At 37.6% G+C, this 17,216-nt stretch overlaps 1 long non-coding RNA gene across 1 annotated transcript in view; it reads left to right on the top strand.

Moving 5' to 3' along the window:
* Positions 1–600: 600 nt before the first annotated feature.
* Positions 601–17,216, top strand: part of LOC110346581 (uncharacterized) — a 36,012-nt gene continuing 19,396 nt past the window's right edge. Inside the window, exon 1 of the long non-coding RNA XR_015449076.1 lies at positions 601–1,370. This is a non-coding gene — a long non-coding RNA (uncharacterized LOC110346581). The remainder of the gene's footprint in view (positions 1,371–17,216) is intronic.

The raw sequence follows: 17,216 nt of genomic DNA, 5'->3' as shown, positions 1-17,216 counted from the left end.
AAGAAAATATTACCAAAATAATTTCACATTACATTTTGTGCAACTGAAATAAGACTGAGGAATTTCTACCAAGCAATTCAATGTGTAATGGACAGATGGATCACCTGCTCTTCGGAATGAGGGTATATTAGCAAGAGAAGATGGTTACAAAAGAAGGAGTCTTTAGAGATTGTTAAGTTTACTGCCTTCATTTAACAGATAAAAAGCAGGGTGGAAAGATAAAACTCAGTGTATAAATTATTAGTTAATAGCTGCTGCACATAGAAGCCATATTGAGCATAGTCAAGCACACATCTAATATTCTGTCATCCTGAAATTTATAGGTCCCTGGATTTAATGAGTAAGATTTAGTCACCCTGAAAAATGTGGCAATGGTTGTAACAATTCCAAATTAAATTAGTACAAACATAGTAAAGAGAATTGGGGAAAGAGCTAACTAGCTAATGGATAATTTTATAAAGTGTCAAAAAGCAGCTGACAAGAAAATAGTCATATTAATTAATACCAACTGGCTTCTCAGAATGCCTACCCGCCCCTTGTGGGATATGTGATTGCTGGGTCATAGTCCACAGTTTCGTGTGGCATTTGGAGTGAGTTCAGCATCTCTCAGCATTCTGGACTGTGAAGAGCCCTCAGATGGAGCGGTAAGCTTGCTGAGCAGATATTGCACCAGGCCTTGGCTAATTCTCCTCTTGTACTCTCTGGAGCTCTCACCTCTCAAAAATCTTCAGGATGTGACAGGGCTGTGGGGTTTCCACTTTAAAATGAGTATAAATGTTTAAAGGAAGAAAATCTGGACTTTTTGAGGCAAGTTGATGATGGTTTATTTTTTCTTAATAACTGCTTTAATTGTGAAAGTAATCCTTATTCCTTATGTAAAACTTGGAGATGAAGTTCACAAAGAGAAGAAGTTAAAAAAAGAAAAGAAGTTAAACTCACCAATAATCCCCTCCATCCCAGTATGACCACTGTAGTTATTGTGAATTTTGTTGTGTGGAAATTAAGCCAGGATGGTGATGACAAGGACAGTGCAGAGGGGAAACTTCGGCTGACCCAGATCTAACATGATGCCAGGGGTAAGAAGAAAGGGGTAAAAATAAATACTTTTTAAAGAAAGCAATAAAACTAAGATTATTTTTTTAAAAGCTAGGTAGAACATTGCATGAGATTTTCACGCCTTAGCTCTCACACAAAACCAACTCACAAGGACAGAGGCTGAGATTGTCGCCTTTGTATCCTTAGCACCAAACATACCAGGAAAGAGCAAAGGAAGGAAAGAAGGAAGGAAGGAAGGAAGGAAGGCAGGAAGGAAGGCAGGAAGGAAGGAAGGCAGGCTCTTCCTGTTTCTCTTTTGCCTCCCAGCCACTGAGGTGAGTAGTTTTCTGTGCCACTCTCTCCTGCCATGCTGTGCTGCCTCACCACAGGCCCCAAATCAATGGGACCAACTGACCATGGACTGAAACCTCTGAAACCAAGAGCCAAAATATACCTTTCCTCCTTTTAAATTGATTACTCAGGTAGTTTGCCATGGTATCAAAAAGCTAACAGCATCTTCTATACAGCACCCTTAAAACAGCCTAGCTGCGCCCCTGCCCTCAGTTTCAGGTGATATCCCTATCTGTAGGTATCACCAAAAGCTCTCCCTGCAGTTGAATATTGTGTACATCAAATGCTCCCTATTTTAAATCAGAAAATCACAAACACACACCACATTTGGGAGCTGCGCATTCAACATTTTTCATTTACCTGTTGACCATTTGCACAGATTCTTTAGAAAAAAATGTCTACTCAGGTCCTTTGCTCATTTTTAATCAGATTATTTGGTGTTTTACTATTAAGTTCTATAAATTCCTTATATAATTTGAATATCAATCCTTTATAAGATATATATCTTGCAAATGTTTTTCCCAATCTGTGTGTAGATTATCTTTTTTGGTTTGTTGACTTTAGCTGTGAAGAAGCCTTTTAGTTTGATATATTCTCTTTATTTTTGCTTTTGTTGCTTGTGTGATAAAGAAAATACCATTACCAAGGCCAATATCAAAAGGCTTTTCCTCCAGAAGTTTTATGGCTTCAGACCACAAATTTAAGCCTTTAATCCAATCTGAGTTGATTTTGTGTATGGTGTAGCATAATGGTCCAGTTTCATTATTTTGCCTGTGGATAATCTGGTTTTCAGAATATACAGTTTATTGAAAAGCTGATCCTTTCTTCACTGTGTATTTCTGGTTCTATAAATCAGTTGACTGTATATGCTTGGATTTATTTCTGGGTTCTCAGTTATGTTACACTGGCTTATTAGTCTTTTTTATGCCAAGATCTGTTTTAATTACTGTGATTTTATATGGTTTGAAATCAGGAAGCATAAGGCCTCCTACTTTATTCTTCACACTATTACTTTGGCTATCCAGAGTCTTTTCTGGTTCCATATTATCTTAGTTACTTTCTCGTTGCTGAGACATAATACCCAACACCCAACTCCAAGCACGATAGGTTTATTTCATTATATAATCTCCCTTAATCAACAATTTCCAATGATTTACTATTGCTTTTATGAAATTTTCCATCTAAAACCTAAACCTTGGGGTTACCACAGATGATGGGGTCCATGATGAAGCTTGGGTTTGGGTGCATGACAAACAAAAAATTTCAGGTGGCACTCGATTCAAGGAAACAGCAGGAAAGTTTACTATGGTTTTAAAGTTTACTATGCTACTGTGCCAGAGAAAGAAAAATACATGGGCACCAGGGCATAGGATGTTCGAGTTTAAAATGCTAAACTGGCTCTGAGATGCCTCCCTTTGGGGTCTTTCAGAGTATGATTGACAAAATGATTGACAAGATGTTGTCATGTCACCTGTGTGAATTCTACATGTCCTTTCCCATAATTCCTTCCATTATAATTGTATATATGAGATACAGTTTCCATGCAGGACTCTTCAATGAGCTTCAGGTGAAGAAAGTTACTTTACGTCATGCAGGGAGATCTGGTGCATATGCATCCTAGTTTGGAATTTTGGAATTCTGTGAGGTATGCTATTGGTATTTTGGTCAGAATTGCATTAAATCTATATGACAATTTTGGAAGGATGACCATTTTCACTATATTGATTCTTCCTATCCAAGAACAAGGGATATCTTTCCATTTTCTAATATCTTATTCAATCTCCTTTTTCGGAGTACTGTAGTTTTCAATGTAGATGTCTTTTACTTCCTTCATTAGATTGATTCCTAAGTATTTTATTTTTTGGATGCTATTATGAAAGGTGTGGTTTCCTGAATTTCTCTCTCGGTGAGTTTGTCATTTGGGTATAAGAATGCTATTGATATTTGAGTGTTGACTTTGTATCCAGGTTCTGTGACCTGCCTCACAAGCCCAAGGACCCGAGTTTGATCCCTGGTTCTGGAAAAAAAAAATCTAGAAGTCTTTTGGTGGAGTTTCTGGGATCTTCTATATAGAATACCATGTCATCTGCAAATAATGATAATTTAACTTCTTCCTTTCCTATCCTTATTCCTTTTATTTCTTTCTCTTGTCTAATTGCTGTGGCTAATGTTTCCAGAACTATATTGAATAACAGTGGGGATAGTGGACATCCATGTGCTTTCCTGATTTTAGAATAAAAGCCTTCAGTTTTTGTCCATTTAGTATGATGTTGGCTTTGGTTTGTCATAGATGGCTTGAGATAAAGACCTTCTATTCCAATTTCTGTAGGTTTTATCATGGATGGATGTTGGACTTTGTCAAATGCTTTTACTACATCTAGTGAGATGATCATGTGGGTTCTGTCCTGGATTCAGTTAATATGGTGTATTACATTTATTGATTTGCATATGTTGAATCATCCCTACACCCCTGGGATGAATCCAGCTTTGTCATGGTATATAATATTCTTATTTGCTGCATTTTGTTTGCCAGTATCTTATTGAAGATTTTTGCATTTATGTTCATTAGGGAGATTGGCTTATAGTTCTCTTTTTTGGTTTGATCTGTCTCTGCTTTTGGTATCAGGGTAATGCTTGCTTCCAATAATGATATTGGGAGTATTGCTTCCCTTTCAATTTCACTAAGGAGTTTGAGGAGTACTTGCATTTTATCTTCCCTAATGTTCTTGTAGAATTCAGCAGTTAACTTAGCAGGACCTGGGCTTTTAATTACATCTTCAATTTCATTGACTGATACTGGGTTATTTCAAATTTTTATATCTCTGATTTTATATCTCTTTGATTTAGTAATTCATATGCATCTAGAAATTTGTCTGTTTTTCCTGTGTTTTTCATCTTATTAGCATACAGATTCTCATAGTAGGTATTGATAATCTTCTGGATTTCTGCAGGATCTGTTGTTATTTCACCCTTGTCATTCCTAAATGCATGGATTGGAGTCCTTTCTTTCCTTTTTTGATAAAGGTGACTAAGGGTTTGTCAATTTTATTTAATCTTTCAAAGAATCGACCCTTTAATTCATTGATTCTTTATATTGTTTTCTTAGTCTCAATTGCATTAATTTCTGCTCTAATTTTTGTAATTTCCTACCTTGTATAAGCTTAGGGCTTGACTTGCTATTCTTTTTCTAAAAGTTTGAAGTTCAACATTAGGTTGTTTATTTGAGTTCTCGCTGTTTTTCTGATATGGGAATTCACTGCTATAAATTTCCTTCATAGAACTGCTTGTATTGCATCCCATACATTCTGGTATGCTGTACTGCCATTATCTTAATTGTAGAAACTGTCTAATTTCTTCTTTAATTTCATCTGTGACACATTGATTGTTCGAGAGGGTGTTATTTAATTTCCATGTGTTTGTGCAGTTTTTGTGGTTTCTGTTTCCAATGATTTCCAATTTCATTAGACTATAGTCTGATACTATGCATGGGATGATTTCATTTCCTTTGCATTTACTTATATTCTATGAGCTAGTATGCAGTCTATTTTGGAGAAGGTCTTGTGGGCAGCTGAGAAGAATGTGTATTCTGAACACTGTAGATATCTACTAAGTCCATTTGTTCAAAAGTTTGGTTCAGTTCTGATATTTCTTTGTTGATTTTTTGTCTAGCTGATCTGTCTATTTGTGACAATGGGGTATGGAGTTCTCCCATTAAAATTATATTAGTGCTTATTTGATTCTTTGTGTCCATTAATATTTGTTATATAGTTGGGTGTGCTTATATTTGGTGCATACATATTTATGATTGTTATCTCTTCCTCTTGGATTGTTCCCTTAACAAGTGTGTGCTGACTTTCTTTGTCTCTCTCTATCTGTCTTGGCTTGAAATCCACTGTGTCTGCAGATAGAATAGCTAACCTTGCTTTTATCTGTGTTTCTGTCACATGGAGTATTGTTTTCCATCCTTTGACTTTCAGTCTATGAATTTCTTTTTGAGTTAAATGTGTTTCTTATACGCAGTATGTGTGTGTGTGTGTGTGTGTGTGTGTGCATGTGTGTGTATATATATATATACTTTATTTTTTTTTTTTTTGTACCAGGGATCAAACTTGGGACCTTGAACTTGTGCTTTTGAGACAGGCACCGGAAACACTGAGCTAAATCCCCACCCAGCACTATATTGTTGAATCTTTTTTCTTGATCCATTCTGCCAATCTGTTTCTTTTTGAGACCATTTACATTGATGGTTATTACTGATATGTATTGACTTATTTTTGTCATGTTATTTTTCTGTTGTTTGTTCTCTTTCTTTCCCCTCTGTTTAATTGTTTGCCTTTCCTAATGGATTCATTCCATTGGGGATTGTGGAGTTAGAGTCTTCATTATCTATTTCTATGATATCTTTCAAACATTTTAGAGTGCTAGCTTGATGGTCATGACTTTTTTCAAGTGTTCTTTGTCATGGAAGTATCTTATTTCTCCATCAATTTTGAAAGACAGTTTTGCAGGGTACAGCAATCTGGGTTGGAGGTTGTTTTCTTTTAGGGCTTGAAATACTTCACTCCAAACTGTCCTTCATCTCAGTTTGTGTTGAGAAGTCTGGTGTGATTCTGATGGGCTTTCCTTATAGATGATTTGTTTCTTTTTCTAACAATTTTAATATTCTATTCTTGTGTTTAATTTCTGGAATCTTGGCTATTATATGCCTTGGTGTAGTTTTATCATGGTTAATTGGAGTTCTATATGCCTCACTTATCTGTGTGTCAAATTCTTTTTCCTTGCTTGGGAGGTTTTCTACCATTACTTCTGTGAACATATTTTTTATGTTATTTGCACTATCTCCTGCTTTCTCATTGACTCCGATCTATCTTATATTATTTTTCTTTGCATCATCTATGAGCTGTTCGATTGATTTTTCATGGTTCCTTGCTATTTTTAAGAAATCTTTTCTTCATGATTGCTAATTGCATACGTGTCTTCTAGATCTGATATTCTGTCCTCATTTTTGTTCATTCTGCTTTCAATAGAATTTTTAATCTCCTGGATGTCTGTTTGAATCTGTTTCATGAATTCCACTTCTTTTCTATGTTGGGTGTTCATGGCTTCCATCATTTTCCTATGCTCCTCTATTTTTTAATTTGTATCTACTTTGGATCCACTAACCATGTCTTTCATTATGGTCATTATCCCTGTAGTTATCTGAGAAATTATTTCTAATTTGATTTTTTTTCTAGAGCCTCATTCCTCTGCTTTGTTACTTCCACTGTTACACTTCAGAGAGTCCAGGTGGGTGGCTTTCAGATTGTTCCACCTCATAGCCTCTTGGGTGTGCCTTTGGCCAGCTGGAAGACTAGGTTACATTTTGCTTCCCTGTTTCCTCATTTTCTTTTTTTTAAGTTTAACTTCTGCATTGATGCTTGTACATTTCTTATGGTAGGTAGCTTTATTGCTAGTATTGAGAACCCTTGAGAAATGACTACTTCTTAGAGTTGTTTGAGTTTTGGCTTTGTTGCAAGGTATTTTCTCTTCAATTTATGGGTGATAGAAAGTTGCTGCATACTTGGCCTAGCCCCTGGTTCATTGGCACTGGCCTATAGTATTTTTTATGACCCTCAGACAATCTCAGTCTTGGCATATATGGTGGTTAATTGATTGTCAACTGGAGTGGGAACACCCAGCTGAATTGAGTCAGCATGGAGGATTGTTGTTGGAATGGTATAAAAGGAAAATGGGAGGGGAGAATTTCATGCTGATTTCCCTTGGAAGCGTTTCATTCCAGCTGACTTTCCTTGGAGGAGCTTAGGCTGTTTTCTTCGGAGGAGCTCCAGTCCTTGCTGTCACCAGGGATGGCTGCTGTTCTCTTTGAAGGAGCTCTAGTCTTCACCTTAGGCATTGTCTCTTGGCTTTTGGCACAGATTCTTCAGCTGCCAGAACTGGCCTTTCAGCCTGCCATCACTGACTCTCTAGCCTTCAAAATCAGCCTTTGGACTTTCCAGTGCAGACATTTCAGTCTTCCAGTTGCCTTGGCCTCATGATATAGACTCATACAGGACATTGCCATGGGCTCTCAGCCTTCAACTGGATTCTTCAGTGAACATTTTTTTTTTATTAAGCTTATTGGTACATTTCAGATATACAATATGATGACATTCATCATTGGAAATTTGTACCTTTACATGATATATCTTGGTTCTTATTTTTCCCCCATTCCACTGCCCTCCCTTCAACCCCTCCACCTCTCCCTATTTACAAAGATTTTGTTTCCATATTTTCCTTTTCTCATATTTATTCCTTTCCCTTCTTTCCTTTTCCCAACCCCTAGCACTTCCCCTTCCCTTTCCCCTTTGGACCTCTTTTCCCTATTTCACATTATCTATTATACATTTTGATCCTCATTTACAATTTCAGTTTCTCATACCACAGAAATGATTTGGTGTTTACACATGTGCTTCCTATTTATTTCACTTAAGAATATGGCCTCAATGTGCATACATTTAGCTATAAATGTCCCTAGTTTCCCATTCTTTATGGCTGAGTAGTACTCCATTTTATTAAAAAACCATATTTTCTTTATCCAGTCTCCAGTTGATAAGCAATTGGGCTATTTCCAAGTTTTAGCTATTACAAACTGTCCCACTATAAACATGGGTGTGCATATATCACTGTGGTATGATTCTTTTAATTCTTTTGGGAAGATACCCAGCAGGGGACTAGCTGGGTCAAATGGGACCTCTAATCCTAGTTTTTTGACATATTTCCATATTGATTTCCAGAGTGGTTGCACTAGTCTGCACTCCCACCAACAATGGAAAAGAGTTGCTTTTTCCTCATAACCCACCAGCATTTGTTATTGGTTGATTTTTTGATAGCAGCCATTCTTTTGGGAGTAAGATGGAATCTCAGTGTTGCTTTCATCTGCATCTCTTGAATGACCAGTGATGTTAAACATTATTTCATATGTTTATTTCCTGCCTCTACTTCTTTGTCTGAAAAATAGGTGCCCATTTTTAAATTAGGTCTTTAAATTGGGGGGGGGGGGAGTCTAGTTTTTTCAATTCTTTCTATATTCTAGATAGTAGTCCTCTGTCTGGGGAACAGCTGGTAAAAAATTTTTCCCACATTGTAGGTTGTCTCTTAGCTCCGTTGGTGGTTTCTCTTGCAGTGCAGAAGCTTTTTAATAAGAAGTGATCCCAGTTGTTGATTCCTTGTGCTAGTTCTCATGCTACTGAGGTTTTATTCATAGTCTTTTCCTATGCCAATGTCTGCAAGAGTTCTACCTAACTTATCTTCCAGCAAGTTTAGTGTTTATGTTTTAATATTTAGATCTTTGATCCACTTTGATTTTAGTTTAGTCATGGTGAAAAGTATGGGTTTAGTTTTAATCTTTCATAGGTTGAAATCCTGGAGTAGATTCTTCAAATCTCTAGTGCATGGAAATATGACTTGCACTCTTCTACATTTGACTCTATGGGTAGATATTGTCAGTTAATCTTCCAAATTTCTGTGTCCTGCATTAAATCTGATTCAGAAATGTGCAGCCTTTTGAGGAGCCTTGCCCCAACCCTGCAAGCTCTTGTAAGCTCTGACTGCAAAAGCATTCAAGGAAGAACAACTGATTAGAACAACTACATCACCTTGGCTACTGCAATTAGTAATAAAAATAGCATAAACCATACCCTAGAAAATGAAAAATTATGATAACTATTAATTTGCCACCTTTAACTATGTGGACAAAATTTCTAGTTATGTAACAAAAACTAAAATCAATCAAAAAATTGTACACAGTAAGTATCTCCTCAATATGGTAATTTTACCCTCAGAGGAGAAAATTTAAAAGGGGTTAGGGAAAAAATAGAGAAAGAGATTAGAAGCAAGGCTGAAGGACAAAGGAATATTATACAAGCTTTGAGAAACTGGTAAGGATAACAGGAGGGAAAGAAGGAAGAAACAGAAACAAGAACAGAACAAAATAGCAACAAAATAAACTAGAAACTATGTTCATAACAACAAGAATAGTCAAGAAAAAGAGAAACAAACAAAGAAGGGAAGAAAAAGGGGAAAAAAAAGTCCACTTTGGGGCATGTCTCTGCTATCAATGATAGACAAAAGGGGCAGACAGAGCCCATATCCATATCAATTGATCCCAGCAAGCCCACAGTAGGATACTGTGAGGTTGTGGATAAACCCAGCAAGGCTGCACCTTCAGCTCCACTAAAGTTCAGACACTGGTTTCTGGCTGTGAGGCTGGGACACAAGTCGTTCAGCCAGAAACACTCTGGGTGCCTCCTGCCAGCTTGAACTTGGCTCCCTGACCTTGGGTGGGTGTCTCCCACAGCTGTGCCTCTCTCTGACAGTGGGAGCCATTAGGTGGAACCAACCCACAGCTGCTCTGAGTTCTGAGTTCAGTTGGCCCCTTTTCCAAATGACAACTGACCAAGCACCCTCTCATGGGGATGCCTGAACTGGACTGGAATCATTCACCGCTGAAGTCTGCAGCATTCACTGCTTCATTCCACTGGTGCATTTCTCTGTGGAGGCTTCTGGGGGGTCACTGATAATCAATTCTGCCTCTGCAAGTTTGAGCTGCTCCTGTCACAGTAGGAGCCAGGACTCAGAGAGAAACCACCACTTGGTCCTCCCTCTTCTGTACTGAGGTTCCTCTCTTTTTTCTCCCTGTGTACTCTAATTCTTGCTTCAGACCCTGACTGGGTCCCAAGGACTTCCTTCCCTCCTTCTTCTCTTCCTCATATTGCTATATTCCAGCATCTGGCAAATCTCAGAGAGGTTGTTTCTCTGCTGTTCACCATTCTGCCATCTTCCTAGAAGTCCCATGTCAGTCATTAATATTTAACTAGTTTAATAAAAAAAAAAGTGCAGAGCAGCCATGCTGCACCACTCAGTGGGAGAGAAGCCACCACTAGCCACCTCATCACCATGAATTCCATGCCTTGACCATATCAAACCACCAACTCTTAGTTGGCTTTGTATTTTGGTTCCTCTCAGGGCAGGACCACAGAGACACTGACCAACTGACCTGATCCACTTTTTCAGGTGTTGATTTTCAGAAAGACGTTTCTTAACAGTGGGTGCAAACACCTTCTGCAGCCATTCCATGAACAACTGTCTTGTGACCCAAGCTTTTGCATTGGCCCTCCGCATGACAGGCAGGCACCTTGTGAACATTTTGTTCCTTGAATGCACAAGGGGTCTGAGAATGGGACACCAGTAGTGGCTTAATCTTGAGATCAGTACTTGCATTTGCACACGGCAAAAGGCTCAATCTGTCCTTTGTGAGCTTGTGCCCTGGCAGTGACTTTTCCCCCTGTGTGATATAGGTTCTGTTCAGCAACTTCCAGGAGAGTCCTGTTTCATCTCAATTGAATACTTGTTGAGTGTTGTATCCTTCTGCCTTCACAAATTCTGTGAATTCTTTCTTGTAGGCATCTGCAGCGGCCTTGTCAGAACCTGAAGGCTCACCATGCCTTATCACACCATGGAGGCCACTCCTCTTGTGGAATTTATCAAAGTATCCTCTACTGGCTTTAAATTCATCACTTGTTGCACTTGTAAAGGGGTCTTCTTGGAGTAAATCACTGTGCAATTTTCTGGCTTTTTCACAAATTATAGCTTCACTAATGTTATCACCTGCCAGCTGTTTCTCATTCAACAACACTAACAAAAGTTTTTCTACCTCTTACAGCACTTATGTCCTCAGCTTGGTTAACTTTGTAACTCCTTTTGCCACATCAGCTCCTTTGATAGCATCTTATTCCTCTAAATAGTCAGGATTGTCAACTTCACCTTCTTGTACTTCCAGGTCAGATCAGTCACATGGATGCCACACTCATGCTTTTCTGCAGTTTCCTTCTTTGATTCAATGGTTATTTTCTTCAAAATTTTCTTCTTACCATTCTTGCTTCACTTTCTTATTAACTTCATTATTGCTCTGCACATTCGTCTCACCTTCATCACTGCTCTGCACATTCTGGTCACCTTCATTATCACTCTGCACTTTCTTTTTGCCACCATGCTTGCTCTGTACTTTCTTTGGAGCCATGCTAAATTAAATAATACTGCACGAGACTGTTATGTACTAAAAAGCACACAAAAAAAGCTTCACAGAAAGTGTCCACAAGTCCATCTGTGACCTTGATCTCGACTAGGGGAAGGCATGAGCACATGTCAGAGCTGGGAAAAAGGCCATGTTTGTGTTCGTGTAGGGAAGATGGCCACAGCCATGTTCCTCACCCAATGCAGAGTTCACAAATGGAAGCAAAATTTTGTTGAATGCTTCTGTTCATGAACCAAATTGTTTGTGAAAAGAAGCAATTGTGAACTGAGGTATTACCGTAAACTGGCAGATCTTAGGAAAGAAGTAGAATGAGAAAATAAGCTAGGTGTGGTGATGCATACCTATAATCCCAGCAGTCTGAAAGGCTGAGGCAGGAGGATCATAAAGTCAAGCCTGGCCTGGGCAATTTAGCAACTTAGTGAGACCCTGTCTCAAAATGAAAAAGGGACTGGAGGTAGAGCCTTAGGTGAAGACCCAGTACCACCAAATAACAATAATAATTATTATTATTATAATGATGATGATGATGATGAAAGCAAAGCACTACAGAAATTCAGATTCATCTCATATACTAAGACTGCTGGAAATGTGGTAAGGGACACAGAAGACCAAGAGTAACAAAAGTTTTAAAAAATTATCAAAGGAAACCTACCATCAGTGTTTGGTTTCTCTAAGAGAAAGAAATTTCTAAAAAGTTTTAAGAAAAAGAAGTCAGAGAAGACTTAAAGCTTTGAAGACTGAGAAAGAACACCGTCTCAGCAAAAATTCAAACAGAAGTCTTAACACGCAGGCACAGCCAAGACTTCAAAAAAAGAATCTCTGAGGCAGGAATAAACCAAACCATCTATAACCGGAAAAACTGAGGTTCATTTGTACTCCTCAGCAGCACTAAATGCAAGTGTATCATTGGAGTATACCTGAAAAGTCTTCAAGATTTCTTTCCTCAAGAAAAAAGAAAGAAAATGCTATGGTGAGAGATCTTTTAAGTGCTTTTTTCCATTCTCACTCATCACTCATCACAACCCTTCTGACACAGATGTGTGTGGGAGTTTCGGCACATGCCAAACAATTCTTCATTGCTTCAAGACACCAGTTGGATTGTCTTCTCATTTGATTCAATATTGACACTATCTTCTAGGGATAGTATCAGACCCTGCAGGTTAAGGGCTAAATCTCAAAAGATTGGTCTCCATTTCTGATGCCAATTGCCAAACTCTAGGTTATGATCTGTAGTTCTCACTTATCAGCTCTAAACACGAATTCTAATGATCCCCAACTCAATTTAATTAACTTAGAGAAATAATATGCTTACCAGTTTATAAATAAAGGATATATTGTATCCTTGCTTTAAATTCAAATTTTTTAAAAGTGTTCATTGCTTTCTTAAGATGATACTGATGTCATGGAGAATTTTGGTCACAATTTTCATTGGCTCTTTTGCTAGGGATAAACAGCAAGATGAAGAGGTATGAAGAGCAAGGTCAGGGAGGGACCCGAGCCCAGCGTCTTCCATCTCCAATCCTTCTAGCATATGGTATATTTACTAACCCAAAAGTTCTGCAGATCATATAGTTTAAGGATTTTCATGAAGCATTCACCATTAACCATGATCAGTTATTAACATTATCTCCAGTCCTGTCTTGTCTCCAGAGAATGGAGGGTAGGACTGAGAGCTCCACGCTAACAACCACTGGTTGATCTTTCTGGATGAGCCCCATTTGGAAGCCCACTATGAGTTGCTTCATCAGAACAAAGGGATGAGGAACTCTGAGTCAGGATCTAGGGTCAGAGACCAAATATTAGGACAAAAGTTTCTGCTTATGTTCCTGTCACTCCAGAAATTTCAAGAGTTTTAGGAGCTCTGTCCTAGGGACTGGGAGCAAAGTCTGAAATATACATTCCTTCTTATTTCACTGTAATCCAAGGATTCAATCCCTAACCAAACAAGTATCAGTAAAAAGATGGAGGTGTAACATGTACCAATTACCGAGGATTAATATAATTATTATGTACCACAAGCATGTACTATAAAATTTTTAAAAACCAAGCCTCAAATTTTAAAAATACAGAAAAAAATTTCTGGACTTTCAAACATTTAAAGAATATTTCCCCTGAGCCTTTCTGGAAGATAATATTAGAGAAGAAACTAAAACCAACTGAAAGTTGAATGAAATACGTCCCATAAAGAGAACTGAGCATGAACTCAGTTCTAGCCATGATACTAAAATTAAAATAGGCTGAGGGATTTGAAAGAGGTACAAGTATGATTATATTAACAGCCAGAAGTCAAAAATCATAATTTAAAGTGAGTTACTCAAATACAATATTCCCCTTATCTGAGGAGATAGTCTATCACCTTCAGTGGATGCCTAAAATTGTGGATTCTACTGAATTCTCTACATAAAATATTACAAGTGTTGCTGTCAGTGAAAACATGTTTTGTATTCATGTCTTCTACTCACTAATTTAATGCCTCTTCCACCTTAGTTGAGAGCTTATTGTACACTATGGTGGTAAGTTGTGCAAATGGAGGAGTACCAGCAAAACTTGTGCAAATTTTTTCTTCACAATTTCATGGACAGAAGGTAAATTAGCAACTTTGGATAACATTTTTCTTTCCTTATTAAGTAGAGGATGTTTATCTTTTCACTGATAAGTAGCACTTGATGGCTTCTTTTTGGCATATCTAAATTGCCTGTCACTAAGCTTGCACATTGTGGCCATTAAGCAAAATCAGTGTTACTTGGACACAAGCATTGCAATGTGCTTATAGTGGATTAGGAATCCAAGATAGCCACTAAGGGACTAGTGGGCAGAGAGTACGGACAGTTTAGATATGCTGGACAAAGGGGCTACGTGACAGCCTAGGTGGAGCCAAGTAGGACGGGAAGATTTCATTACATTACTCTGAATGACACACAACTTAAAACTCCAAAATTGTCTACCTCTGGAATTTTCTATTTAATATTTTCAACTGTAGTTGATTGCAAGCAACAAACTGAAAAAATGAAACCATAGATAACAAAACACAGTGAAATCATAGATCAAAGAGGACTACTGCAATAGATGTACCAGAAGGTAAACACTTAATGTACCAGAAGGTAAACGCTTGGAATAAGAATAGGGGTATAAACAACAAAAAACAAATGGTTGGGCAAAGGTGTCAGAACAAGTAGAAATATACTTAGTTTGTCACTTAAAAGATATTACCTAAAGAAATTGATAATTAAGTGTACTTAGTAAAGATTTAATAAAACAATTAACCAGCTGAACAAAATGCAAATTATCAAAAGAAATACTCAAAAGCAAAGAAAAATCAGGTTGTGAGTTTTTAAGGCTACAGAAACAAAGTAAAATCTAAAATAATGAACAGAACTAGCAAAAAGATCAGATACGGAAAATAACATTCAAAAAAGAGAAAAGGAAAGGTCTTCTTGGACTCAGTAATATAAAACCACCAACTTTAAAAATGATTCAAAGCAGTTGAATATGAAATAATGGGCAAAAAATGTGCCAGGAATATATAAACATGAAGTAAGAAGCAATCATTTTATTTTATTTTATTTTATTTTATTTTTTGGGTACTGGGAATCAAACTCAGGACCTTGCGCTTGCAAGGCAGGCACCGGAACCACTGAGCTAAATCCCCGGCCAAGAAGCAATCATTTTCTTAATGGCCAGACCCAGTTGGATTCAAGTCTAAAAATATTTAATCAGAATAAAAAGTAGTGCAGGTAGCACCTGAACTTCGGCAACAGCCCAGGGCCAAATCTCTTTCTATTGTGCTAAGAGATGGAGAAATAAGAATAGCAAAAAAAAAAAAGAATAAAAATAAAAATAAATAAAGAATAGCAAAGAACCAGGAAATTTTGAAAGCTCCAGGCCAGAGCACAGGCATGTTAGATACAATAACATTTTTTCCACTTGAAATTTATTAGCGTTTCATACATAAGGAGTGCATGTCATGCATGTGATTATAACAGTGAACTACGAGAGTCAGGGTATCACCAGATACCCTCAAGATGATTCAGCACCCTGTCAATTGCTTTCATCAGTCTCATTCAGAGAAATCTAATGAAAGACACCCTTGGCAGGGCACACACCTTTCAAATTCAAAAGCCTGACTTAACTTTGTCCTATTCTTCCTGCTGTCCCAGCACCTCTACTTTTCCATTCATGCCACCTTTTTGTTTCTGCTGGCATAACCTGCTTGCTCTGAGCATACCTTCCCCCATTAGTTTCAGTAGACATAGTTTCTTTTTCTTTTACCATTGGGTGTATACTTGCAGTTCTTTGCTGACGATACATAAGAATCTTGAATCTGTCTCTCAGGAACCCTCATGTATTACATCAAAAGGACATTTTACCATAATAAAGGATGCATTGTACACTACGTATCTAGAAGTAATGAACGCCTATGCACCTATTTACCAACCAACATTTATTAAGCAAAAATAGAAGGCACCAGAAGAAGAAATATGTAGAACCATATTAATCATAATAGTTTTTATAGGTTTGACCTCTATTTGTCCTCAGCTGCCCAAGTTCCCTAGAGCAACTGCCTGAGCTCCAGGAACAATCATAGTCCATTTCCACGTCCTGTAGCCACCCTGCCCGCACTGCTAGAACAGGCCATACCTGGCACAACAAAACTTTTACCCTTTGCTATGACAGCCAGTTGCCATGTAACCATTCCCATTCAGCTAATCTTGCTTCACTGGTCCCTTGCTCTCAGCTTGTCAATAAAACCCCAGTCAATAAACTTGACTGGAACTCTACTTTGCAGTTATTCTATGAGGTCTCACTCAGAATGCCCAGATTCAGTCTGGGTGTGTTCTTTAACTGGGTCACCACCATTTACCTAACAGTTTTAATTCATCTTTTCCAGATTATGAAACCCTAAGGAACTTAGGAAAAAAATCTAGTAGATATATCTATTATTTTTAAAAACTTACATACCCTAGATATAAAAAACTTTTTCAATTATCCATGAAATGATCACCCAAATAAGTCTCTGTAATAACATCAGAGAAGAAAGTAAATTTCAAAGAAAAAACATAAGTAGAAATAATATTCTCTGATCATACAAAATAGAAACCAGAGGCCTGAAACACAACAATGTGGTCCTGGCATATAAAAAGAAGAATAGAAATTGAAGTCTATAGTAAATAATCATGTTATTTTATTGTAATATATTATATAAAACCTAAAAATAAACTAAATACATACAAAAATTAACAAAGTAGTACTTCAGAAGTGTGAGTGAAAATGAATTACTTAATAAATAATATTTTAACAACTGGATAGATGCCTAGAAAACAAATAAAATTGGATCCTGTGGCATAGACTATTCAATTATCCCTCAATATCTATTCTACCCTTCCCCTTCTGTTTTTGTTTTTTTTGTTTTTGTTTTTGTTTTTTTGGTATTGGGGATCGAACTCGGGACCTTGCACTTGCAAGGCAAGCAGTGGAACCACTGAGCTAAATCCCTGGCCTTCCCCTTCCCCTTCTGTCACAGAGTCCCTAATTTTGAGATAGACAAATCAGTTCACTTCCTGCCTCCCTTGGAGCTCTCTATGGTTGCATGACTTAATGGAATGTATAAGGATTGGTATGAACACTTCCAAAGGAAGTGCTAAAAGGAAAAAGATGTCTTTCTGCATTTCTCACTCCTTCCTGCTGGCTGGAATCCAAATATTTTGGCTGGAGCTCCAATGGCCACCTTGGACCATAAAATGATCTTGGACATGAAAGT

The sequence above is a fragment of the Heterocephalus glaber genome, unplaced genomic scaffold (genome assembly GCF_053883595.1).
Source record: "Heterocephalus glaber isolate CG9 unplaced genomic scaffold, H.glaber_assembly_v1.0 deba00000613, whole genome shotgun sequence".
Lineage (NCBI taxonomy): Eukaryota > Metazoa > Chordata > Mammalia > Rodentia > Bathyergidae > Heterocephalus > Heterocephalus glaber.
Note: the sequence above shows the minus strand (reverse complement) of the source record. Positions and strands in the feature narration are given on the sequence as shown.